We start from the raw sequence: 27,702 nt of genomic DNA on the forward strand, positions 1-27,702 counted from the left end.
CAAATGTCTAATTGTTTACAGCAAAGTGAAACAAAAAATGAACTAAAAGAAGCTTTTAAAGTATTTGACGAGGACCAAGATGGTCACATATCACCCGATAAGGTTAATTCTCCTCCATCATATTACTTTTAAAAATTGTTACTAACACATAAACATATATATATATATATATATTGGGTGTATAAGATACATACCATTTATAATTGTATAAGTTCTCACAAATATACATAAATTATGATTTCTTAAATTTTTATAGTTTAAGTTACGTATATTTGTGAAAACTTAACCGATTTTATGAGATAACTTACGTATATTTGTAAAAATTTATATGTATTACATATGATATATACTTACACACTTAAAAATTTCCATATATATTTTTTCCATAACCAGTTTGACTTTATAGCAGTGGAGTTTGTGCGCTGCTGCACCTTTAGATATTTACAATTATTTTATATCTTTTTCACTTATTTGCAGTTATTTCAAATTTTATATATCTACTCTGTATTTTCTTATTAATCTTAGTTTTTTTTTTCTTCATTTTATTGGAAGTTGAGAAATGCAATGGTTAACTTAGGAGCGAGACTGACTGATGAAGAGGTGGAGAAGATGATTAAAGATGTTGATTTGGATGGTGATGGTCAAATTGATTACAAGGAATTTGTTAGAATGATGTTGGCTGCATGACAAGTTCACCTTTAAAGAGGTGTAAAAAAAAAAAATGTATTAAAGATGTGTGAAAAAACAAATGTAAAGCAAATAATAACAATAATAATAATAATAATAATAATAATAATAATAATAATAATAATAATAATAATAATAATAAAGATTGTTACTTTTTTGATAACTCATATCCAACTTATTGAGCCGACTGATTCAAGATACTTAAAATTAGGGCAAAATCCTACATGAACTAGTCGTGAGAAATTGTTTACATTTATGAGGTTTTGAACCTGAAACTTTAGACGGAGCAAATCCCCAAACTCTAAGTCTTGATTGCTAGGCCAACCTCTTAAGGTTAATAAAAATTTTACTAGTTTATCACTAGATTTTATAATAAAATATTATTTTACATCATGCCTTCAACGAAAGAATTGACCCAAAATCTAAAGTGGTTTTTCGTGAAACAGTGAATTCTAATTTCTAACACATTTCCAATCAATTCACCAAAATTTACACAATATTTTTGTGCATGTGCCATTAGAGTGCTGCTATCTAGTAGGTCCACCGTATATTTTACCTAGTATATTCTTCTAATTTTTTAAGGCCATATAACTATTCTTTCTTATTTTTTCTACTATATTTCAAATAAAATGATTATATATCCTCTTGTTATAAGGTGAACACAACCATGCATATGGGGAATGTAATAACCCTCACACTATCCTAACCATACTCATATGCATTCATGTGATTCTGTCTTGTTAAGCTTGCATTTCAAGTCTTGTCCTTGTTCGTTTAAGTGTTACAGCATGTTCTGTACCTTGTTTGGTGTGAGTTTAGTCGAGGTCATCTTCAGTCTAGAATTATCTTGGAACCACTTTGTTTGACCTCTACCTTCGCCCTGACATATTGGCCGAGATGTCATTATCTAGGCCGAGGTGTTCATCACCAAGGCCGAGATGTTACCTTTGCACCTAAGTGATCTTGTCCCGGAGTGGTATGACCTAGACCGAGGTGTGGCACATCTAGGCCAAGGTGTGGCACAGCTTAGTCAAGTGTTGTCCTTCCTGACCGAGATCATTGTTCCCTTACTTGCTGACGCCTCGTTATTAGCCGAGATCATTACCTGTCGGAGTGCCTATGCCATCTTGCTTGTAGAACACACTTTGTCATAGTCTTGTCTTTTCGCTCAGCCACTTTTTGAGTAGAACCAACCAGCCACAGCCACATGCCCCTGCAGAGGGTTAAGTCAGCCGACAGACCCAGAAAATATGCATTTTTGTATTACATCTTTGCCTTGTAGAGAGAGAGGCTCTAGGAAGAAGCGGAAGTCTTAGAGTGAGAGAGTAGGCTTTCGAGCTTGATTTCTAGAGATCAAACCGTTAGATTCGTGTATTCAGGTTAGATTCTTGATTCACTCTTGTCGTTCTTATTGATCATCCAGCTGCATTGCACGATCGAACCTGATTTGCACGACATGCATTGATTTAAAGTTGGTTTTAGAAAGAGAAAATAGTGCTCATGTGTTTTTGAAGAAAAAGTCTTGTTTGATCCGAAAGTTCGCATTAAGATTCATGTTTTTGTGTTTGTTCTCACAAGATCCTTGAATATGGGTACCCAGGTCCATGTTTTGAATTCATAGCATGAAATCTCAGATTTTTGTAATAGCAAATCATCATCTTTGCATTCATCTTCCTCACGTTCATGTTCTTCATGTTCGACATGTTCTTCAAGAGAGGGAAACCTAGATTTTTCCCGACTTCATTTCCTTGAATGTGGCCATCGAGGCCACACCTCGGCAAGGAGGTGTGGGACCTCGGCCTAGACCTGGTAGTTGCCCAGCATGTTTTCCCGAGATAAGGAACTATGTTTTGTTTTGGCTTAGTTTTTGAAGAATGCCGAGGTCATTTGCATGCATGTGAACTTGTTTGAAAGTGCATTCAACAGACTTTGTCATGTGTTTGTAGGACTTGGACTTGCCTTGACCCCGACGTTTGAAGAACTAAGTGAGTGGTATTTTTAATAAAGCTATGTTATAATGCTTTGATAAAAGTCTTGTTTTGCTTCGTTTTGAAAAGTATTTGTAAGCATGAATGGTTATTCCTAGTTAGAAAATATATACTATCTTGTTTTGATGACATTCTTGGAAAGTCCGTACGTGCTAGGGGACTATAAGCATTTGTAGCACAACCTTTGAAAGTCCTTACGTGCTGGAGGACTCTAAGCATTTGCAGCACAAAGTCTGGAAGTCCGTACGTGCTAGGGGACTATAAGCATTTGTAGCACAACCTTTGAAAGTCCTTACGTGCTAGAGGACTCTAAGAATTTGCAGCACAAAGTTTGAAAGTCCTTACGTGCTGGAGGACTCTAAGCATTTGTAGCACAAAGTTTGAAAGTCCTTACGTGCTGGAGGACTCTAAGCATTTGCAGCACAAGTTTGAAAGTCCGTACGTGCTAGGAGACTCTAAGCATTGGTAACACAAGTCCTTAGTGCCAAGGGACTATAATGCAACTGCACCATTGAATTGAGATATCTCCCTTGTCTTGCCTTGTTTGCCACTGACGGTTTATCGCGTGGGTTTGTTTGCCGAGATGTCATCACTTGTATTATGATGATGCTAATAAGCATCCTTTGGAACTTGACAGATTTGCTAGATGGACTTGGGTCATCCTTTGACTTGCACTAATTATGTTATGTATTGTTTGATAAAGATCTTGAATACCAGTCATGCAAACCCCTTTATTATTTATACCATTCACTAAGTATCCAAGCTCACCCTCTATATATATATATGTAGGTGATGAGCAGGAAGGCGGTGACGCTTAGGTGTGATTCGCGAGCTTGTTTTGGGTTTTTGTTATGTCGGCCTAACTTGTATTCACGTCGGCAGTCTTGAAAATTATGCTTCTCGGCTTATAATACTTGTAATTTACACATATCGGCTTGAGAAGCCTTTTGATCAAGATGTAATATGTATTTTGTACTTCATTGTATTTGTATTCAAGTTGTAAAATTATGTAAAGTTGTATGCCATTCAATTTAACTTACGCACTGCTCTTATGGACTACTTAGCTTTGAATTTATTGCTTTCGCATTTGTAAGCCCCATATGTAATACTCTGATTGTGTGTGAATTTTGAAAGTTGGCCTTCGGTAATCTCGGATTACTGGCCATCACGGCACCATTCTACTAGGGGCGGAATGGGGTCGTGACAGTGAACCTACCAGATAACTTCCCTATGGCGATTCCGGGTTTTACCCTTGTTGAATAGTGATCCGGACATGTGTCCGTGGATGTTAGTTGTGGTTTATTATTTTATTTGCATCCTCTTTACTTCATATTTGAGTTATGGGTTGTGTTGGGTGGGTTTGTTTCTGGTTGGTTGAGTTTAGAAACCAAAACTAGTTGCCCAGATTTTTGGCCTGTCCGCTCGAGCGGAGATGTTGGCGCTCGAGCGGGGAATACACCCATCCAGTATTTGTTGTGCAGTGTTGTACGCTCGAGCGTAGGGTTGGCAGCTCGAGCGTAGGTCTGTTTCTGCAAAAGTGCTGAGCGAGTGCATTCTGCGCTCGAGCGGGAGGTTGGCCGCTCGAGCGTAAGTCTGTGAGTGGCCGCTCGAGCGGGGTGTTTTACGCTCGAGCGGAGACCTGGGTTAAAGACCCGAAGTTGTGACTTTCCAAATCACTTTTTGCTTTCTCTTCTCTCTCTTACTTTTCCAAAATCACCATTGTTGAGCCTCTCACTCTAGACTCTACCTTCTCTCTAGGTTTTGATCTAGTAGGAGTGATTTACTCACCTTTGGCCTTTACAAAAAAGTTGTTGATCGTCGAGGGCTTCATTTTAATCTGAAAATCTCGGGTTTTGGAGCACGTTGAGTTTTGTCTTCTTCTCCCTTGGAGCTCCGAATTTGAGGTAGGGATAACCTACTCCTCTCTATGGGTTTTGTCTTTAAATTTTGGTATTTTGAGATGTTGGGCTTGGTTTGGTAATTTTGTGAGAGTTTGGGGCTTTTGTGTAATTTTACAAAGGTTGGGGTTTTATTCATAATAAACCTAGATGCCTGTTTGGCATAGAAAAATGGAATGATTGTTGGATCATTGATGAAAATGGGACCTAAGGGTTGAAATGGTAATTATGGAAAAATGGCCTAATTACATTGTTTAATTAATTGGGATAATTAATTGGTAAGAAATGAGGAAAAGAAATGTTGATTGAATATCCATTTGTGCATTTATTTTCTGTTTTAGAAATAACTGCTTTGGGCTATCGGTGGAGGATAGTCGAGATTGTTGTAGACAATGCATGATGATTAGGTAAACGGAAACTAATCAATGGAATGTGTCATGGAACTTGACGGTTGATAGAATACATTAATTGTGTGTATTGTATGATTGTATATAGAACCAATGTGTTTATATACGTTATGTGTAGAGGAGGAGATAGGGGATGTACTCCGCGGTTTAGGGGAAGATAGGGGATGTACCTCTAAACCGGATAGGTATTTGGAGGAGATAGGGGATGTACTCCGTAGACAGAGCTCATATGCTTGTCTAGAGAAGTGAAGATAGAGCTCATATGCTTATCTTTGTGAAGTGTGGATACAGCTTGTATGCTTATCTGTGGATATTGTTGATATACATATCTGTTGTAGAATGTGGATACAGCTTGTATGCTTATCTGTGGATATTGTTGATAAACATATCTGTTGAGAATGTGGATATAGCTTTTATGCTTATCTGAATGTGAGATATAGTTTTTATACATATCTGTGGAAATGATGATAGAGCTAGCATGCTTATCTGTTGAAAAAGGGAAAATGAAAAGTAAAGGGGACTTGTAAGCCGTTGACATAAATATGTAATTTATGTGATTGTATCAGTGTTGACCAACTATCAATTGCTAATGTTTTAGTCATTGTCCATGGTTGGTTTAGTGTATTTCTACTGGGCTGTGGCTCACCCTATATGGGAATATCATTTTCAGGTACAGGAAGCATGCCACCTCCAAGGACATAGCTGGGAGGCTAGTGGCGGGCATAGTTTTGTCGTTTTACTTTTGATGTATTATATAGCCAAGGGCTTAATGTGTAAACGAGTTAGAACTCTTTGTTGTAACCAAGTGTTAACTTGGAAAGCTGTAAGCCCGTAGGGCATTTTGTTATGAGGTTAACATGTAATACTTATGTCTTGGAATTCTAATGAATGAAAGGAATGCGGTTAGTTTAAATGAAAATTCATGTCTTGTCTGATGGGTTTTTTTTTTGTTATTATTTGAGGGCGTTACAACTTGGTATCAGAGCGTACCGGGTTCGAATACTTTGGGTACGTGGGAAGTGATTAGTATCACAATGGGTTTGTCTCGCTTGATAGAGACTTAGAAGTAGTACCATATGCTATGTGTTTATTTGATAACATGCTTATGTGACTATGTGGGTATGGGATTTAATTTCTAGGAGGTTGATTGGATCCTTGAGTTTCTGGGAGTCTTGTTGGAAAAGCACTTGATCAATGCTATTTCTAACCGGAACTCTAGTGACGTCTCGGGACTATCATTATCCGGAAATGAAATTCGTAAGTGCTTATGTGTTTATGTGCTTATGTGGAGTGAATTACACTTGTCCATGCATTAGGACGTGAGTGTTTAGTTTCGGCACACCTATGAATGTGCTAACGTTCTGTGTTGCCTTTATTAGGATGTCAGGACGAGGAAGAGGTGCTAGGCGTGGTAGACCTGCGAGGCAGGAAGCACCGTTACAGGGTGAGATTCCGGCAGTGCAGGAGGGAGTGGGGCAGGCCAATGTGGCTGAGCCAGTGGGTCAGCAGGCTATGGGTGCCTTGGCCAGAGAGTTAGCAGGAGCTTTGGGTATTCTTAGGGCTGAGAATCAGGCAGCTGAGGCAGGGCCTTCCTTCTTGAAGAGGGAGTTCTTCCGGTGTAATCCGGACGAGTTTATCGGGGATCCTAAAGAGCCGCTTAAGGCAGATGAATGGCTCGAACAGACAACGAAGACGTTTGAGATGCTTGGCATCGAGGACGGAGCACTGAAAGTGACCTTGGCATCCTTCCAATTGAAGGGAGATGCGGGTCAATGGTGGAAATACGAGAAAGCTCGTGTTGGTGGTACTTGGGAGGCGTTTGTGAATGCTTTTCAGGAGAGGTTTTTGTCTGCAGTAGCTAGGGAGAAGCTGAGGGATCAGTTTAGCCGGCTTAATCAGCAGGGCTTGTCAGTGGCCGAGTTTGAGGCTACCTTTACTAGTCTGTCCAGGTTCGCGCCTGAACTGGTGGCGTCTGAGGAACGCCGTTGCTATGAGTTTGAGCGGAAGTTGAGGCGGGGCCTCAAGTTGAGAGTTGGTGGGTCCTATATCCGAGAGTATAGACACCTGGTGGATGCTGCAGCTCATATGGAGCTTATGATGCAGGAAGAGGATGAGGGGCAGAGAGGCTCCAAGAGGAGCCAAGATAGTCAGAGTGATGGCAGGAGGCAGAGGGGTTCTAACCCTCAGCAGTCGCAGGGTGGTGTTGCTAGATCGACCTTCCCAGTGCCGAGTGCAGGCTCCGGGAGAGGTGGTCAGGGGGATTTTACCTGTTACAAGTGTGGCCAGCTGGGTCACAAGGTTTCAGTATGCCCGCAGAAGGGTGGAGGTCAGAAAGCTGCTTCTTCATCAGCTAGACCGCAGAGTCAGAGTTTGGGCAGGGGGCAGCTCTTGACTTGTTATCAGTGTGGACAACCTGGGCACATGAAGAGGTTTTGCCCACAGTTGTGTGCCACTTCGGGAGCGTCTGGTTCTAGGCAGACGCAGGGTTTTCAGCCAGCTCAGTCTGTGCAGGCCTCGAGGGCCAATCCGGGAGCTTCGTCATCCCAGTCTGTGCAGCAGTCTTTTGCTCCGAGAGGTGAGCAGGTAGACCAGGGGCCTACGGGGCGCGTGTATGCTGTTACCGCGCAGGATTTAGTACCGGCTCCATCAGTAGTGAGAGGTACTTTTCTGTTTTGCAACTCAGTTGCTAATGTGTTGATAGACACGGGTGCATCTCATTCTTTTGTATCTGCTGCATTTGCATCTGTTTTGGAATTGGAGTTAGCACAGTTAGCATCTCCTATTTGTGTGGTATCGCCTTTGGGTGGTGAGTTGATTCTGAAACAGGGTGTTAGAGGATGTGATATAGAGGTCGCCGACTATAGGCTTCCTTTTCCGTTTGTTGTCATGCCCATGAAGGGTTTTGATGTTATTTTGGGTATGGACTGGTTATCGTCATACCGGGCTGTTATTGATTGCTACCGCCAGAGGGTTACATTGTGTACCTTGAGCGGGGAGTGGTTCCATTTCTTGGGAGACCGGGTTGGTAGTGTTTTGCCACCGGGGTATGATTCGCGAGGGCGAAGTGAGCTTAGTAGTCTACTTGCTAGCTTTGAGAGTGGTGAGCGTGGTGAGACCCAGCATGTATTACCGAGGGTGGTTTGTGAGTATTCGGATGTCTTTCCCGAAGATCTTGTTAGTTTGCCACCTCACCGAGAGATAGAGTTCTCTATTGATTTAGTGCCTGGTACGGCGCCGATTTCTATGGCACCTTACCGTTTTGCTCCGGCAGAGTTGGTTGAGTTGAAAGTTCAGCTCCAGGAATTGCTCGATAAGGGCTTTGTTCGCCCTAGTGTTTCACCGTGGGGAGCACCGGCACTCTTTGTTAAAAAGAAAGATGGTGCCTTGAGATTGTGTATAGACTACCGGAAGTTGAATCGGGCTACGGTTAAAAATAAGTATCCTATGCCCCGTATAGATGATTTGTTTGACCAGTTGAAGGGTTCCCGTTGTTTCTCTAAGATAGACTTGAGATCGGGTTACCATCAGTTGAGGGTCAGGGAGGAAGATGTTCCTAAGACGGCATTCCGTACGCGGTATGGCCATTATGAGTTTTTGGTGATGCCATTCGGGCTTACCAATGCACCGGCAGTCTTTATGGACTTGATGAACCGGATTTTCCGGGAGTTCTTAGACCGATTTGTGGTTGTCTTCGTGGACGACATTCTTATCTATTCGTCTTCTGAGGAGGAGCACGAGGCACACTTGAGAGTGGTGCTTGAGTTACTTAGAGCCCATAGGCTGTATGCCAAGTTTGGAAAGTGTGAGTTCTGGCTGGGGGAAGTCAAATTCTTAGGCCACGTGGTATCCGGGGAAGGGGTGTCTGTTGATACATCCAAGGTTGAGGCAGTGCAAGGTTGGGCACAGCCTAAGAGTGTGTATGAGATCCGCAGTTTTCTGGGATTGGCTGGGTATTACCGTCGGTTTGTGAAAGATTTCTCTAGGTTAGCGTCACCGTTGACTAGACTGACTCGGAAGGGAGTCAAGTTTGTGTGGAGTGAGACTTGTGAAAAGTCGTTCCAAGAGCTGAAAGTTAGGTTGACCACCGCTCCGGTGTTGATTATTCCGGAGAGAGGGTTGGGTTATGCGGTTTATTGTGATGCCTCACGAGAGGGTTTGGGTTGTGTGTTGATGCAAGAGGGGAAAGTGGTAGCTTATGGTTCACGTCAGTTGAAAATCCACGAGAAAAATTACCCCACACACGACTTAGAGTTAGCAGCTGTGATCTTTGCCTTGAAAATCTGGAGGCACTACCTTTATGGTGAGAGGTTCGAGGTATTCTCGGATCATAAGAGTTTGAAGTATCTGTTTACACAGAGAGACTTGAATCTGAGGCAGAGGAGATGGATGGAGTTCATCGAGGATTATGATTTTGAGTTGCATTATCATCCGGGAAAGGCCAATGTTGTGGCCGATGCCCTTAGTAGGAAAACCATTAATGATGTAGCTTGTATAGCCATCCGGGAATGGGAGATGTTGGGAACACTTGGCGAGTTTGATTTGCTACTGGGCGAATCTGTCGAGGCTGCGGCCTTGTTTTCTGTTGTTGCGCAGCCTACACTTGTGATTAGAGTGTTAGAGGCACAGAGAGGTGACCTTGAGGTAGAATCCCTCCGAGAGAAGACCTCCAGTGGGAAAGTTGAGAAGGGTTTGACGGTGTATCCCGACCTGAGTGTGAGATACCGAGACCGTTTGTTTGTACCGGAGTCTTGCCGAGAGGAAGTACTCCGAGAGTTTCATCATTCGCGCCTTGCGGTGCATCCGGGAGGTACCAAGATGTATCAGGATTTGGGTCGCCAGTTTTGGTGGCGGGGTATGAAGAGAGATGTGGCTGATTTCGTATCGAAGTGCCTTACTTGCCAGCAAGTGAAGGCCGAGCATCAGAGGCCAGCGGGTTTGTTGCAACCCTTGCCTATTGCCGAGTGGAAGTGGGAGCATGTCACTATGGACTTCGTTGTAGGTCTTCCGAGGACTCAACGGGGTAGTGATGCTATTTGGGTGGTTGTAGACCGGTTGACTAAGTCGGCGCACTTTATTCCTATGCGCGTGAGAGATTCGGTAGATCATCTTGCCGATTTGTATATTCGGGACGTAGTGAGATTGCACGGGGTCCCAGTGACGATCGTCTCAGATAGAGATCCTCGTTTTACTGCTAGGTTGTGGCAGAGTTTGCAGAGTGCCTTGGGCACTAAGTTGACCTTTAGTACGGCTTATCATCCTCAGACTGACGGACAGTCCGAACGTACTATTCAGATCCTCGAGGATATGCTTCGGGGTTGTGTCCTTGATTTCAGTGGGACGTGGGAGAGGCACTTGCCATTGGTAGAGTTTGCCTACAACAACAGTTTTCAGTCTAGCATCGGTATGGCACCGTTTGAGGCCTTGTATGGTCGACCGTGTAGGTCTCCAGTTTGTTGGGCCGAGGTGGGTGATGCACCTTTGTTGGGTCCGGAGTTGGTTAGGGAGACGACGGAGAAAGTTGAGCTTATCCGTAGGAGGCTTGTTACAGCCCAGAGTCGACAAAAGAGTTATGCCGACCGTAGGAGGAGGCCTTTGGCGTTTGAGGTAGGTGATCATGTCTTTCTGAAAATATCACCTAGGCGAGGCCTGATGAGGTTTGGGAAGAGTGGGAAATTATCCCCTCGGTTTATTGGTCCTTTCGAGATCCTTGAGAAGATAGGTGAGGTTGCTTATCGATTAGCCTTACCGCCGCAGTTGTCCGGAGTGCATGACGTGTTTCATGTGAGTATGCTTCGGAAGTATGAGCCAGATCCATCACATGTGCTGGATTGGAGCGATTTAGAGGTAGATGAGGATGCCTCGTATGAGGAGAGACCGGTTCGGGTCTTGGATAGGCGGGATCAGGTCCTGCGTGGTAAGACCATTCCTTTGGTGAAAGTCTTGTGGAGACATCACGGAGTGGAGGAAGCCACTTGGGAACGTGAGTTGGAAGTCCGTGAGAAATATCCGGACTTGTTTGTTGATGGGTGATCTTGTATTTAAATTTTACATTATGTTGAACTTAAGAGCTTTTATATATGTCTTAAGTTGTAAAACATTGAGATTATTTAAAATGTTGGTAGTTGGATGTAACACTATATATGTTGAATATATTGTTGACATTGGAAAGTTAGTGCACAATGTTGGTGCATGTTGAAAATACATATGTTGTTTACATATTGTGATATGTCTCTTGTTAAAGGGATGGAATGACCGGTAATGGGTCAAACTGTTGAATGTTAACATGTAACATTATTTAAAATGAAAGAACACCTGTTTTTGCAAACTTGTACTTAATTTCGGGGACGAAATTCTTTAAGGGGGGGAGGTTATAGCGATTCCGGGTTTTACCCTTGTTGAATAGTGATCCGGACATGTGTCCGTGGATGTTAGTTGTGGTTTATTATTTTATTTGCATCCTCTTTACTTCATATTTGAGTTATGGGTTGTGTTGGGTGGGTTTGTTTCTGGTTGGTTGAGTTTAGAAACCAAAACTAGTTGCCCAGATTTTTGGCCTGTCCGCTCGAGCGGAGATGTTGGCGCTCGAGCGGGGAATACACCCATCCAGTATTTGTTGTGCAGTGTTGTACGCTCGAGCGTAGGGTTGGCAGCTCGAGCGTAGGTCTGTTTCTGCAAAAGTGCTGAGCGAGTGCATTCTGCGCTCGAGCGGGAGGTTGGCCGCTCGAGCGTAAGTCTGTGAGTGGCCGCTCGAGCGGGGTGTTTTACGCTCGAGCGGAGACCTGGGTTAAAGACCCGAAGTTGTGACTTTCCAAATCACTTTTTGCTTTCTCTTCTCTCTCTTACTTTTCCAAAATCACCATTGTTGAGCCTCTCACTCTAGACTCTACCTTCTCTCTAGGTTTTGATCTAGTAGGAGTGATTTACTCACCTTTGGCCTTTACAAAAAAGTTGTTGATCGTCGAGGGCTTCATTTTAATCTGAAAATCTCGGGTTTTGGAGCACGTTGAGTTTTGTCTTCTTCTCCCTTGGAGCTCCGAATTTGAGGTAGGGATAACCTACTCCTCTCTATGGGTTTTGTCTTTAAATTTTGGTATTTTGAGATGTTGGGCTTGGTTTGGTAATTTTGTGAGAGTTTGGGGCTTTTGTGTAATTTTACAAAGGTTGGGGTTTTATTCATAATAAACCTAGATGCCTGTTTGGCATAGAAAAATGGAATGATTGTTGGATCATTGATGAAAATGGGACCTAAGGGTTGAAATGGTAATTATGGAAAAATGGCCTAATTACATTGTTTAATTAATTGGGATAATTAATTGGTAAGAAATGAGGAAAAGAAATGTTGATTGAATATCCATTTGTGCATTTATTTTCTGTTTTAGAAATAACTGCTTTGGGCTATCGGTGGAGGATAGTCGAGATTGTTGTAGACAATGCATGATGATTAGGTAAACGGAAACTAATCAATGGAATGTGTCATGGAACTTGACGGTTGATAGAATACATTAATTGTGTGTATTGTATGATTGTATATAGAACCAATGTGTTTATATACGTTATGTGTAGAGGAGGAGATAGGGGATGTACTCCGCGGTTTAGGGGAAGATAGGGGATGTACCTCTAAACCGGATAGGTATTTGGAGGAGATAGGGGATGTACTCCGTAGACAGAGCTCATATGCTTGTCTAGAGAAGTGAAGATAGAGCTCATATGCTTATCTTTGTGAAGTGTGGATACAGCTTGTATGCTTATCTGTGGATATTGTTGATATACATATCTGTTGTAGAATGTGGATACAGCTTGTATGCTTATCTGTGGATATTGTTGATAAACATATCTGTTGAGAATGTGGATATAGCTTTTATGCTTATCTGAATGTGAGATATAGTTTTTATACATATCTGTGGAAATGATGATAGAGCTAGCATGCTTATCTGTTGAAAAAGGGAAAATGAAAAGTAAAGGGAACTTGTAAGCCGTTGACATAAATATGTAATTTATGTGATTGTATCAGTGTTGACCAACTATCAATTGCTAATGTTTTAGTCATTGTCCATGGTTGGTTTAGTGTATTTCTACTGGGCTGTGGCTCACCCTATATGGGAATATCATTTTCAGGTACAGGAAGCATGCCACCTCCAAGGACATAGCTGGGAGGCTAGTGGCGGGCATAGTTTTGTCGTTTTACTTTTGATGTATTATATAGCCAAGGGCTTAATGTGTAAACGAGTTAGAACTCTTTGTTGTAACCAAGTGTTAACTTGGAAAGCTGTAAGCCCGTAGGGCATTTTGTTATGAGGTTAACATGTAATACTTATGTCTTGGAATTCTAATGAATGAAAGGAATGCGGTTAGTTTAAATGAAAATTCATGTCTTGTCTGATGGGTTTTTTTTTTGTTATTATTTGAGGGCGTTACATTCCCAATCAAAAAAATTAGTGATAGAAAATGGTGATGACCACCTTTTTCTCATAATAGAATACAAAGCAACTTTAGAATTCATAGTATTACATCTAAAAGACTAATAGCTCAAAGACATATTTGGATTACAGAAACTATTAGATTATAGCCAACACTTACGAAATCAACTTGTTTGTTTGAAATTCATTAGGATTTGTTTAATTAGGAAATAAATAAATAAATAAACGGTGAAAAGTGAAAATATAATAAATGAAGTAAAAAGTATATATTTGCTCGCATGCATTCAACCTTACTTATAAAGAAATTCCATATAAAATATTTCTTAGAATGATTTATTCGCCAGAAAAATTAGTGAAACATTCATTTTTAACTTTGGGTAATATGAGAAGTCCAACATATATTTTTTTTATTAGTTAACGTTTCTCAATAATATTCTTAGAGAAATTTCAAATTTCTCTATGAAAATTCTTTTTGAAAAGCTAAAATTTATCTGTGAAGGGTAAGAAATTTCTATGTGAAGAGAAATTTCTCTGTGAAAATGTGAGGGAATCTCAACTACTATGAAAATGTTACATGCCATTTATCTTATAAATCCTAATATCAAAGCCTTTAAACTAAAAATCACCTATTTGACACCCCCCCTTTCCCTCCAAAAAATATAAATTATATTAACCTCCCATAAAGTTAAGAGAAAATATAATAAACCTTACAATTTTGACATAGTTATACTGACCTCTCTTTTAGTATGATTAAATGAATCGAAACCAATGCAAATAGTGTGAAAATACAAAAATAAACAATGTAAAATATACATTTTTCATGTAAAATAGATGACATTGACAATATCATTTTTTTATCCATATAACTAATAAATTATTGATGAAAATGGAGCTTAGTGTTATGTGAATCAAAAATTTAAAGAAGCTTAATGTAATTATGTCAAAACTGTAAAACTTACTTATTTTTTTTTCAAATATCAAGGAGTTTAATGTAATTTATCCCAAAAAAGTTATAAAAAAAGACTCCCATAGAATAATAATAACAAATTAAAAAGGAGAGAGAGAGAGAGAGAAGAAAATTTATATAAAAAGACGAGAAAATTTACCCCTATATTTTATCTCAATTTTCAATTACACTCTCAGACATTGAATAATTTTAATTTTATCCCTAAATTTTTTGAAATCGTATCAATTTTGCCCGTCGTCAAATCTAAAACGGAAAAAGTTAAAAAAATTATATTTTGACCTAAATTTTAAAAGAAAGATGTAAACTCATCCTCTTCTTCTCAAATTCTTTCCCTTCCCTCTCTTCCTGACCCCCCTATCTCTCTCTCTCTCTCTCTCTCTCTCTCTCTCTCTCTCTCCTCTCCATTGATCCATATACCCAAAAACAATATATATATATATATATATTAGTAAGAAGTGCACGAAAAAGACAGGGCAACAATGTTGTTTGTGGTTTCTGTTGAAACCCAAAAACCAAAGCTCTCTCATTCTCCACCGCAGAACCCATTGTCTTTATCTTCCGAAACCCATGTTTTTCGATCAAAGCTTCCTGACATACCCATCTCCAACCACCTATCTCTCCATACTTACTGATAAATTATTATATTATCACTGGAATCAAATTATTTCTGAAACATGTGTGAACTTGGCATACTGTAAACTATTTGTTTTGGTCTCATGTTTATAATGGTGAACTACCATGTTTTGCAAAACTGAAGTGTATTGATTATTGGGACCATTTGCATATTTTAGTCTAGGGAAAGTATTCCACTGTGTGTGGTGACTCTGGCCACTAGGGAATAGATTCCAGTTGGGCCGTGATGACTCTAGTGCTCAACGATTGTAAGGAAAAGACCTAGGTTAGGCTAGGTGACCTTCAATCGGATCGTCTTCGAGAAAAGGCACGGGTTGCCACCCTGAGGATGACTCTTAGTTCGATATTGGATCCAACAGGACTTATAGCCTTGAGAATTGTGTGGCATGTTACTTGTTATTTCTTGGTATCCAGAAAATTATTGGTGTTCATATTGTAATCTGTTTTAAGTGGAAAATGTCATTTATCATATTCTTGAAAGACATGAGTATTTTAACTATTGAACTGTGGAACCTTCTTATTAAAATAGATTATCTTTACCAAACTGTATGTCAATCTAGTTTCTGTGATAGATATCTTATTTTGGAATTGAACCCTATTTTCAAAACTGTATATACTATCCATGTTGTTACTCACTGAACTATCAGCTGACTTAGTTGTTTACCATTTCCAAGTGTTAGAAGGATTTAGAGTGGACTCATGGCATAGCGGGGACTCGATTGCATGGACCTTTAGGACATTCATTTATTTTAGAGTGTTATGTCAGGTTTGTGCATATTTATTTATTTTTATTTTTATTGGGGTTCATTTAGGATTATTTTAATATGTGGACTGTTTATATTGCATAAGTTTGGATGGTTTTGGTTGTGGTTGGTTTTACCATTTATACTTGTGACTTTTTACTGGATTGGGTTTTGATTTATTTATTTATGGGCTATCATCACATTTATTCTTCAAGATTTTGGGTTCATGTTTAGGCTTATGTGTGCCTTGGGCTGAGTCCCTGTGGGCCACAGCCGGTCATGCCCGAATTTGGGGTGTGACATCATTGCCTTGTCAAATTTCTCATGCCATTGCTTTGGTGCTTATTTTAAACTATATAATGATTTAACCAATTTACATACTTTCTTTCCTTTCCCTGTAACAGAAAATCCTTTTGGTTGTTCCATGTTAATTTCTTTATTTAACTCACCATTTAAGAAAACTGTTTTCATATCCATTTGATGAATTTCTAGATTGTTCAAAGATGTAATGGCAATTAGCATTCTAATAGATGTTATTCTAGTAACTGGCGAGTATGTGTCAAAGTAGTCAAAAATTCTTTTTGTTTATATCCTTTAACCACAAGTTTTGCTTTGTATTTGTCAATTGATCCACCTACTTTCATTTTTCTTTTGAAAATCCACTTATACCCAAGTGGTTTACAACCTGATGGCAGATCCACCAATTCTCAAGTGTGATTTTGCAAGATGGATTCAACTTCACTATTTACAACCTCTTTCCATAAAGGAGCCACAGGATTAGACATAACTTCTTTAAAAGTTAAAGGTTCATTTTCTAACAAAAATGTTAGAAAATCTGGATCAAAAGATTTTGAGGTTCTAGCACGTTTACTACGTCTAGGTTCCTCTTCCTCATTTTGATCTTATTCTTGATCATGACTAGTAATAGCATCATAAGATCTTTTATTAGTACTAATCTTTTGTCCAGTCTTATTTGGAAATACATGTTCAAAGAATGATGCATTTTGAGATTCAATAATAGTATTTACTTGCATTTCGAAATGTTCTCACTTATGAATAAAAAATTGATATGCACTACTATTTTTGGCACAACCAATGAATATGCAATCAACAGTTTTATGACCTATCTTAGTCTTTTTAGGACTAGGAATAGCCACTTTAGCCAAACACCTCCACACTTTTAAATTTCTAGGATGATACTCTCCCATGCCACATTTCATAAGGTGTTTGATTCATTTTCTTTCCGGGTACTTTATTAAGCATATAATTAGCATAAAGTATTACTTCTCCCCCACAAGTTCTGAGGTAATCCAGAACTTATTAACATGACATTCATAATTTCTTTTAAAGTTCTATTTTTTTTTTTTAAGCAATTCCATTTTGCTGAGGTGAATAAAGGGCAGTGGTTCGATGAATTATTTTATTTTCTTTACAAAACTTACCAAAAGGTGATTCATATTCACCACCTCTATCATTTTTTAGTTTTTTAATTTTCTTACCAAGTTGATTTTCACTTTTTTAAAAGAGATGTATAAGAGAAAAGAAAAATTAAGAAAGAAAAAAGAGGAGTAGGAATTAAAGACCAAGGGGTGTAAGGAGATAATAAAATATATTTAATTTTAGTGTTTTGTCCTTAAAGGTAATTTCACACATGAATAAAATTGAGAAAAAAAAAACTCATATAAAAGATATAAAGAGATAAAGTAATGGTATAAGTAGAATCATCCGTTATCAATTGACACATCTTGCCAAAATACCAACATTAAAGAAATTGACCCTATTGTCAAGTCAATAGCTATCTAAGTGGAAGCATCACGTGTAGTTGCTTCACATGTACTAATTAACTTCCCCCATATGTGTTCATATAAAATTGAAAAGAGTGCTGCTATTAGCACCTACCAAAATTCTTTGGACCCCCCATTTCTTTGGACCCCAACCCTAAACCCTAAATTTTAATAATATTTTTTTGGACACCCCACTTATTACCAAATCTACCCATATTCATAACATTTTCACAATGAAATGCACACTCACCTAATTTTCATCCAATTCCTAAAACAACCCTAATGAAAAGCAAAGAAAAGAAACGAAGAAAATAGATGATACTCAGATGTTATTGCATGTTGGGTGGTTCACAGTGATTGAAAGAAAAGAAGACATAATAGCCATGGCCATGGCCTGTTCATCATCATCGTCTACATGTTCAATTTTCAGTCCAGATATGCGAATTCTTAGCGTGCCATTATTATCAAAACCTATAAAAAAAATTCAATCACATTCATCATCATCATCATCATCATCATCATTATCAAGATGAGCGTACAGCGGGCGGTGTTGGATGCCCATTGCTTCTGTATCGGCGCTTCCAAAAGAATCCATCATCATCAGAATTCTGAATGTATCGCCATCAGAATTCTGAATGTAGCCCAAAACAATTTGTTCACCATTGTGTAGCCGAAAAAATGTGTTTTGTTCAGAACTGTTTTGTCGAACAATAATGATCCTGTCAGCACTGTATGTCTGAACAAAATTTGTTCATCACTGTGTAACTTGAATCCATTCCAATTTACAACTTAAAATAACATGAATTAAATCCATTCAAAATACATAACTTAAATCCATTCCAAATCACTATTTTCCATTCTAAGTTAGTTTAACAAAGAAAATTACATAACTGACTATTTGCATTAATGTTCGGAACCTATGTATTGAACGAAAGGATTATGTTCAATACTATATTACCGAACATAATTCTAACAGTCAACAAACCAGTACCGAACAGCTCGAACGAAACAAGAACGACCGAAAACGACCGAGAATGTTAATACAAGACAGATAAACTTATTAATGGAACGCCGGTCTCACTAGAATTGTTGTCCTCGTCCTCTATTGCTCCACACAGTGAAATAAGTGATGAAGTATACGTTATACTTGAAGCAAAACTTTCAAGTTCAATAGCGTTGACGATGGTGATGAAGATGACACATTCAAGATTTAAGATGATTATGAAAAATAATAGATTTAGGATTTATATTAGTTGGTTATGAAAAGTAATAGGTTTAGGACATGGAATACGTATAGTTGGAGTTGGAGGTGAGGGTGGGGGTGGGTGTCCAATATTATAGAGTATTAGTTCTTATTGATAGGTGGGTGTTCCATCTAATAATGTCTTTTAATGTAATTTTACTTTAGGATATAATTGTAATAAAAAAAATTATAAAATGAGGGGTCCAAAGAATTTTGACAAGTGCTAATAGCAGCACTCAATTGAAAAATACTATGAATCCCAAATAATCTATCACATTTTTTACCAAACCTCTCACATGGATGCGGGACTTACACAAATCTACATGTGTGTGGATCCCACACCTATGTGAGAGGTTTGATAAAAAAATTGATAAATTATTTAGGTTCTCTAGCATCACTCACTACAACAAAATGCACCTTCAGTGACCAAAATTGGCAATTAAAAAAAATTTAGTTGTCAAAAATTATGGAATTGGAGACTAAAAATTTTTTTAGTCAACAAAAGTAAAATATTTAACTACAAATTTTTTTTAGTCGGGGTATATTGGTTATTGGCGACTAAAAAAAATTAGTCACTAAAAATGCTAGAATTGGTGACAAAAAAGAATTTTAGTCGCCGTATATTGCGTTTTGGTTACTAAAATCATTTAGTCACCGAATGAAAAATAAAAAATTATTTTTTACCGTTTGGCGACCTATTGTGTGTGGTCAATCAATTTACAAGGGCTGTAAGACTATACATTGTGGGTTGAGTGAAGTTAGCCCATATATTGTGTGTTGGTTACTTTCTTGCATTCTATACATAGGCGGGCTTCCTGCTTGGTTGTACTTAGTCCATTTTTTATATTGGGCAGGTTCTATTAATCTCCGAAGACTGAAGTTGGATGGTTGCAATTGTAAAGAGTGCTGGCGGTAACATGGAGGATGATTATATTGTTACTATTGTACAGGGATTTAACTTGAAGTATGGCTTCCGGACACACCTGCATAATGACAAGGCTTTTACATTAATTTGTATATATTGCTTTGTGACATTTGCTCCGCTGTTACCGAGCTTTTTTTGGGCCTACCCTTGCGGGATGTGCAAGGAAATATACTTGTGTTTGCGACAGCCCTTTTGGTTCCTTTGATTGTGTTCATGGCCTACATATGCAGAGTATGAGGGCCCTGAACAGGTTTATCTTATTCTGACACCAGATTTTACTTTCCTTCGGGTTTCTATTGTGGGTATTTTTGTGGTACTTTGGTGGTCTTTTTTTAGGGATCTTAGTAGGGTGCAACTCATGTGGGTTTGATCGGGTTAGAAGATTGTCCAAACTTAATCCAAGTTGTGCTGAGACCTATCCAAGCCTGAATTGTAACCCGAGATTGTCTACCAAAACCCGACCCGAGTTGAACTCGAATTGCCCAAGTTGCCCGAATTGTAAATCAATTTCAGTGGTTTTTTTTTTTTTTCAGCTACAGTATTAAATTATTAAAATTTGACTCTATTTATATTTTTTTTATATAGAAAATCATTAATACCACCAAAACAAATAATTTATATAATGTAAGAGAGATGCCGCTATAATAGTCTTTACAATTTATGAGTGAAAATAAAAATAATTTTTTTTTTATGTTATTAGTATATATAATAATATATATTCAATATGATTTAATGATCTAAATTACTTTAATATCATGTAATGGCTAATAATTTATATGTATATTTAATATTTTTATATATCTATATATGTATAATTCGGACTTCGGATTGCTTGGGTTGTTTGACGTCTTTACCCAAGCCTGTCTAAATTTAATTCGGACTTTTAAATTTTTGCCCAAGTCCGTATCGAATTCAAAAATATCTTATCCACGTCTTAAAAAAAATCAGACTAGGTTCGAATTGCTCGAGTTGAGCCTGCCCAAATTGCACCAGTAGATCTTAGGGACTATAATAGTTGTTTATTTTCAATGGGCCCTTGTGTCCTCTTTAGATTTAGCTTGCTGTTTTTGGGCAGGTTTTTATCCTCTAGTTATGTATAGTTCTTGTTAAGTCCTGGGGCATACCCCTCTAGCCGTGTAAAATATCTCATCTTTAATTTATGACTTATTCATCAAAAAAAAAATAAATAAATAAAATAAAAAATTAAGGAAAAATATTCAATTTGTGTATTTTAAAAAAATTAATAAATCAAGTTTTTGGCGACTAAATATTTAGTAGCCAAAAAATAAAAAGGAAACTTGATGGCAACTAAACAGTAAGTAGCAAAAAAAAAAAAAATGAAAGTTTTTGACAACTAAAAAATTAGCAGCTAAAAAGGAGAATCATGATTTAGCAACTAAAAAATTGGTAACTAAAAAAGAGTGCCACATTTTTAGCGATTAAATAATTGGTAGCCAAAAAGAAAACAACCGTTTTTGGCAACTAAATATTTTAGTTGCTAAAACAAAAAACCACATTTATTGAAAACTTTGGACAATTGGTGACTTTCGGCGACTAAAAAAAAATTAGTCGTCAATACCTTTGCCGACAATCATCCAACGACAAAATTGACGACTAAAAATTTAGTCAACAAAAATTTTCAGCGACGAAAAAATGACTTTTGACGACTAAAAATTTAGTCGCCATAAATGTAGCTTCTTGTAGTGACTAAATTTTTTTTTTATTCACAATGATACGACTCAATATGATCATTTCTATAAAGATAATTTTATCTATAAAACTGACATTGCCGCCTCATTCTTGAGCTGTTTCCACACAATTTCACTGCCAATAACTCTTTAATTATACCAAGGAAAGGAAACTACATTGAACTTTCTCAGAAAACAAATGCTCCGCGTTCCAAGTCTATCACAGCAAGCTACCTCAGTCCCAAGTTTCCGTTACTATACTATAAAATCATCTCTTCAGCTTAAGAGTATAGTTTCATAGCTTCTTCTTCTTCTTCTTCTTCTTCATCATCAACCATGCCTCTGCAATCTCGAAAATCCAGCGATACCATCATGTTTCTCGACAAAGCTCACTCAGTTCGAAAACCCAACAAGCGATTGAGAAAGATCTTCAGAGTCATCTATTTCGTTGTTTCTTTGGCCAAGAAAGTCATTGCCAATGGAAAGAACACCCAATTCCTTCCAAGGTTCTCGTGCGGCCCATCTTACGTTGCAATTGATATTCAAGCCATTGATGATGTTGATGACAAGCACGGTCACGTATGCTTATTCGATATTGATCAGAAAGCACTCTCTGAGATGGTCAGAGAGAAGAACTTTAACAGTCTCTGTCAATATGGAGGGGTGAAAGAGGTTGCGACAATTCTTGAAACCAACATGAATGTTGGTATCACTGCCAAGGAGAGTGATATTAAGTACAGAATCGATGTGTTTGGTTCGAACACGTACGAGAAACCACCAGCAAAGAGCTTTCTCAGTTTTGTCTTTGAAGCATTCAAAGACACCACCATCATTATACTTCTGGTATGTGCGGTGTTCTCTCTCGGGTTCGGAATCAAACAGCACGGTCCCACAGAAGGGTGGTATGATGGGGGGAGCATTATCGTTGCTGTCATTGTAGTCGTTGTGGTTTCTTCCATCAGTAACTTCAAGCAGAGCAGACAGTTTGACAAGCTCTCTGATGAGAGCAGTAACCTGATGAAAGTGGAAGTGGTGAGAAAAGGCCACAGACAACCCATATCGATTTTTGAAGTCGTAGTGGGTGACATTGTGTGTCTAAAGATTGGTGATCAAGTTCCGGCAGATGGGTTGTTCTTGGACGGACACTCATTGAAAGTGGATGAATCAAGCATGACAGGGGAAAGTGATTACGTCGCAGTAAATGAAACCGATAATCCATTCTTGCTCTCAGGTACCATGGTGACAGATGGGTACGGTCACATGCTTGTTACTTCGGTAGGCATGAATACAGCATGGGGTGTAATGATGAGCTCGATAAGCCGTGACTCAGACGAGCAAACACCATTGCAAGCTCGGCTTTACAAACTGACATCTTATATCGGGAAGGTCGGTTTACTGGTGGCTTTCCTTGTTCTCGTAGTTTTGCTCATCCGGTACTTCACAGGAAACACTGAAGATAAGCACGGGAACCAAGAATTCAACTACGGCAAGACTAAAGCGAATGATGTCATGAATGCCGTTGTGCGGATTGTTGCTGCGGCAGTTACGATTGTTGTGGTGGCGATCCCAGAAGGTTTGCCTTTGGCTGTGACTCTAACTTTGGCTTATTCAATGAAGAGGATGATGGTTGAGAATTCCATGGTTCGGAAACTCTCTGCTTGCGAGACAATGGGTTCGGCCACCACTATCTGCACAGACAAAACCGGCACACTTACATTAAACCAGATGAAGGTAACAGAATTTTGGCTTGGAAAAGAGGTAATGACAGACAAAGCATCATTGAAAATAGCCCCTAATGTTCTTGAAATGCTACATGAAGGTGTCGGTTTAAATACAACCGGCGAAGTCTATAGGCAGTTATCCACATCAATACCTGAAATTTCTGGAAGCCCTACTGAGTCAGCAATCCTCTCCTGGGTCGTGTTTGATTTGGCTATGGATATTGATGAGCTGAAGCAAGGTCATAAAATTCTTCAAGTAGAAGCTTTCAACTCAGAGAAGAAACGAAGTGGGGTTTTGACGAGGATGGATGGAAAAAAAATTCACGCGCATTGGAAAGGGGCTGCGGAGATGATTCTGTCAATGTGCTCAAATTATTACACCAAAAATGGGAATATTATACCCATGAATGATGAAGAAAGAACACAGTTTGAAATGATTATTAAAGATATGGCAGCTAAATGCTTGCGATGCATCGCCTTTGGTTACAAAGAAGTTACAGATGAAAGTGTAGAGGTCAGCAGAAAGATTGAAGAAACTGGACTTACCTTGTTAGGGCTTGTCGGTTTAAAGGACCCTAGTCGACCAGGTGTCAGGGCAGCAGTACAAGCTTGCAGAGATGCCGGAGTTGATGTTAAAATGATTACGGGAGACAACATCTTCACTGCAAAAGCTATAGCTATCGAATCTGGGATTGTCGAACCCAATGAGGATTCGAACAATGCAGTGGTCGAAGGAGTGACATTCAGAAATTACTCGGACGAAGAGAGAATGGAAAAGATAAACACAATCCGCGTAATGGCTAGATCGTCCCCGTTTGACAAGCTTCTGATGGTAAAGTGCTTGAAGCGGAAAGGACATGTAGTAGCGGTCACAGGGGATGGAACAAACGATGCACCTGCACTGAAAGAAGCAGATATCGGACTTTCAATGGGAATTCAAGGCACAGAAGTGGCGAAACAGAGCTCGGATATAGTCATCTTAGACGACAATTTTACCTCGGTGGTGACAGTTTTGAAGTGGGGTCGGTGCGTATACAACAACATTCAAAAGTTCATCCAATTTCAACTCACTGTCAACGTGGCTGCCCTTGTCATCAACTTCGTCGCAGCAATATCGTCTGGTGAAGTTCCACTAACAGCAGTCCAGCTACTGTGGGTGAACCTCATAATGGATACTTTGGGGGCCTTAGCACTAGCCACCGAGCAACCAACTAATGATCTAATGACAAAGCAACCCGTGGGTCGAACTGAACCGCTTATAACAAAGATCATGTGGAGGAACCTCATTGCTCAGGCCTTGTATCAAATAACTGTTTTGCTGATCCTAGAGTTCAAGGGAAGCACAATCTTCGGCGTGAACAAGAATGTCAAGGACACACTCGTGTTCAATAGTTTCGTCCTGTGCCAAGTTTTTAATGAGTTCACTGCAAGGAAGATGGAGGAGAAGAATATATTTGAGGGGATAGTTAAGAACAAACTTTTTCTCAGCATTATCGGGATGACAGTAGTCCTTCAAGTGGTCATGGTGGAGTTTCTAAAGAAATTTGCCGATACTGAGAGGCTGAATTGGGGGCAATGGGTCGCGTGCATTGTGATTGCTGCAATGTCTTGGCCAATAGGTTGGCTTGTCAAGTTCATTCCAGTTTCAAGTAAACAGTTTCTCAGCCTTCCCACACAATAGATCTTCTGTGACATAAAACAAATCAGGTATCATATTAGAGGTTTGCAAACCTTCAGTTCTTGTAAATATTGATAAACTACAAGGGCCCATAGCTTTGGGTCTTAAATAAAAGTTCAAGGACTTTCATTTTCTTGCCTTGGTCTGTATTTGTAATTTGCTTTTCGGATCATGCAAGTGAGTGGTGCACCCAGCAATCATCCACGGGGGGCTAAACTCATTGGATGCTATACACACACACATATATATGGGTGCCTAAATGAATAGATCAGTACTATACAAACACACAAATTATACATAAAAGTAATACAAAATGATGTGACAAGTTTTGATTTTCATTTCAAATTAAAAGACCTAGTAGGATGACTTATATTTTAAAAAATGTCACTGACACATCATGAATTTTGAATTTTGTTTTGTATAAAAATCCTATAAGCATAGCATTTTCCTAACAAATATAGCAGAAGTTCTAGAGGGAGGAGACAGCTCTTGATAATTGAAGGATTCAAAACCCAAAACTAAAAACCTTCTCTCCATGTACCACCAACTAAGAAGCATCAACACTACTAAAAAAGAGTGTCTCTATGTACGTGTCGGACACCAACGTTCAACATGTGTCTGACACACGTCCAAATCCAAATGCTATGCTTTGGACACACATCAATCATTTAGAGACAGACATAAAACACATTCACCTTGTTTGATTTTGAGTTTTCAAAAATAGTTTTTTGAGTTTTTAATTTTTATTTCTGTATTTTTAATAATTTTTAAAAATATTTTAATCAATTTTTTTTTTTAGATCCACTTAATCTTAATATACTTAAAAAATAAAAACAATCATATAAAAATTCATTTAATACCAAAAAATACAAAAATGTATTGACCTTTAATTTTTTTTTAATATTTTTTGTATTTGATGAATTTTTTAAAATAAATTCACAAATATTATACTTTTTAAGCGTATTTAGATTAGGTATATCTAAAAAATATAAAAATTTGAGTAAAATATTTTAAAAAATCATTAAAAACAAAAAAAAACATAGAAAACAAAAAAAACTCAATTTTCTAAAAATTGGACTTAATTTTTTAGAACCAAACATCATGATTATAAGTTTAAACAAAATAACTTTTAAGATACAATGACCAAAGAAAAACAACATAGAATTATACCTATAAATCCCTCCTCCTCTAAATTTTAGGAATAGTGTTATGTTACATTTTGTATTATCTTTTATGAAATATTCATGTATATGACATAGAATAAATGTATAAAATCATATATTGTGTGTATCCCTCATGTGTCATGTCTTGCATTTTTTGAAAATTGACGTGTTGGCATGTCTATGTTGTGTTGCATGTCCGTCTTGTATCGTGTATCCGTGTCCATGCTTCTTAGACCATTGACACAGGTGGCATCTTCTTTAGGCAATTAGGGACTTGTATTTTTACAAATTTTATAAATTACAAATACAAATTACAAAGTTTTGAAAACTCAAAAAATACCTTAAAATTGTTTCCCCAAAATGGGTTGTTTTAGGATTTTTTTTTTTTTAAAATGGAGAACCATCTATTCCTACAAATTTATAAATTTCTTTTTCATCTTGATGGTCCTTAACCAATGACATGCTTGCATAGGATTGTCCTGCATAATCCTTTGTACTTCCATACAACAACATCACCGGACCCAAACAGAGCAACATATTATTCTGGTACATACAATATTTGTTTAAAAACAGATTTTCAAATTTTTTATTTCCACCATTGAATTGAGAAACTTATCAAAAAAAGATCTCCTGTTTAGAAGAAGGTAATGCCTACTCAAAAAACCACCAGAAACTATTTTAGTAATGTGAAAAACCATTTCTCTCTCATTCGACTTCAAATTGAAATAACCGAATGGTCTTTCCTAACCTTAAACATGATGCAACTACTACACAGAAAGAGTGCATCAATTTTTTATATTTTTTTATTTTTGGCTATTGAGAATTACAATAACAAGTCAGAAGCTTTGTTGCTCAGCTAAAGCATAAATGGAAATTCATCTAAAATTGCATGACTCAAAGAACAAATAACACTCAAAATCTTAGCTCAACTGGCTTTGCAATAAACATCAAATATTTTGAACAAAAACAGGTTTAAAAAAAAAAAACTATAAGAAAATTAAAGGACAACATTCTTAAGCAAAAAATTATCACTTCAAAAAGAGAATAAGTCGAAATATAAGCACCTATTGCTCATCATCACATGTTTCTAATTCTCATAGTTATACATTGGTTTAAGGAGTTATACTACCAGGAAAGACTTTGCAGGTGTTAAATTAGCTAAAATCTACATTTTAGCAAGATTGACCCTATTAGCATTAATCACCCAAAAAAAAGACCCTGTTAGCATAAATTACATAGCCTTCAAATTGAAGCTTGTAGGCCACACAAGGCAAAGTGCCATAGTCCCTCAAGGGTGACAGCCTCAAAGACAATGCTCCTAAAGGCCAAAGGCCTCCACATCTTATATAGAAATGGTATGGTATCTCAAGGTCAAAGTGGAGGTGACCATCTTGAGCTCAAGAGGAGTGACACTAATAAAGAGCTCCCTCTCATACTCAAACTAGCATCTATCTGGGTCAGTTGGCATGACTAGTGAAGCACCTCAAAGCTCTGTATGTGATATTGCGGTCTCTGAACTTTTTTATGGTTTTAACTATGTGGGGATCATGTGGTTTGATGGCTAAGAGTAAGGATTGCCAAGTTGAAGACCATGTCTCTATCTCAACCTATCGAGGTACAGTGGTGTATCCATCTTGACCTGGCAGTTCAGAATTCAGAGAAGGGAATTTCACCATGTGATCCATTGGACATGTGACATCTAGGGACAAAACCAAGATTTTATTCCAAGGGGTCCAAACATTATGTACAGAAATTTAGAC

General features: G+C 38.2%; 1 protein-coding gene and 1 pseudogene across 1 annotated transcript in view; one reads left to right on the top strand and one right to left on the bottom strand.

The window, feature by feature from the left end:
* Positions 1-27,702, bottom strand: part of LOC114322509 (DEAD-box ATP-dependent RNA helicase 46) — a 112,641-nt gene that overhangs the window by 70,642 nt on the left and 14,297 nt on the right. The window lies entirely within an intron of this gene.
* LOC145801304 (calcium-transporting ATPase 12, plasma membrane-type pseudogene) lies at positions 21,700-24,894 on the top strand (annotated as a pseudogene).

Source organism: Camellia sinensis, chromosome 10, assembly GCF_055761805.1.
Source record: "Camellia sinensis isolate YWXY chromosome 10, ASM5576180v1, whole genome shotgun sequence".
In the NCBI taxonomy this organism is placed as follows: Eukaryota; Viridiplantae; Streptophyta; class Magnoliopsida; order Ericales; family Theaceae; genus Camellia; species Camellia sinensis.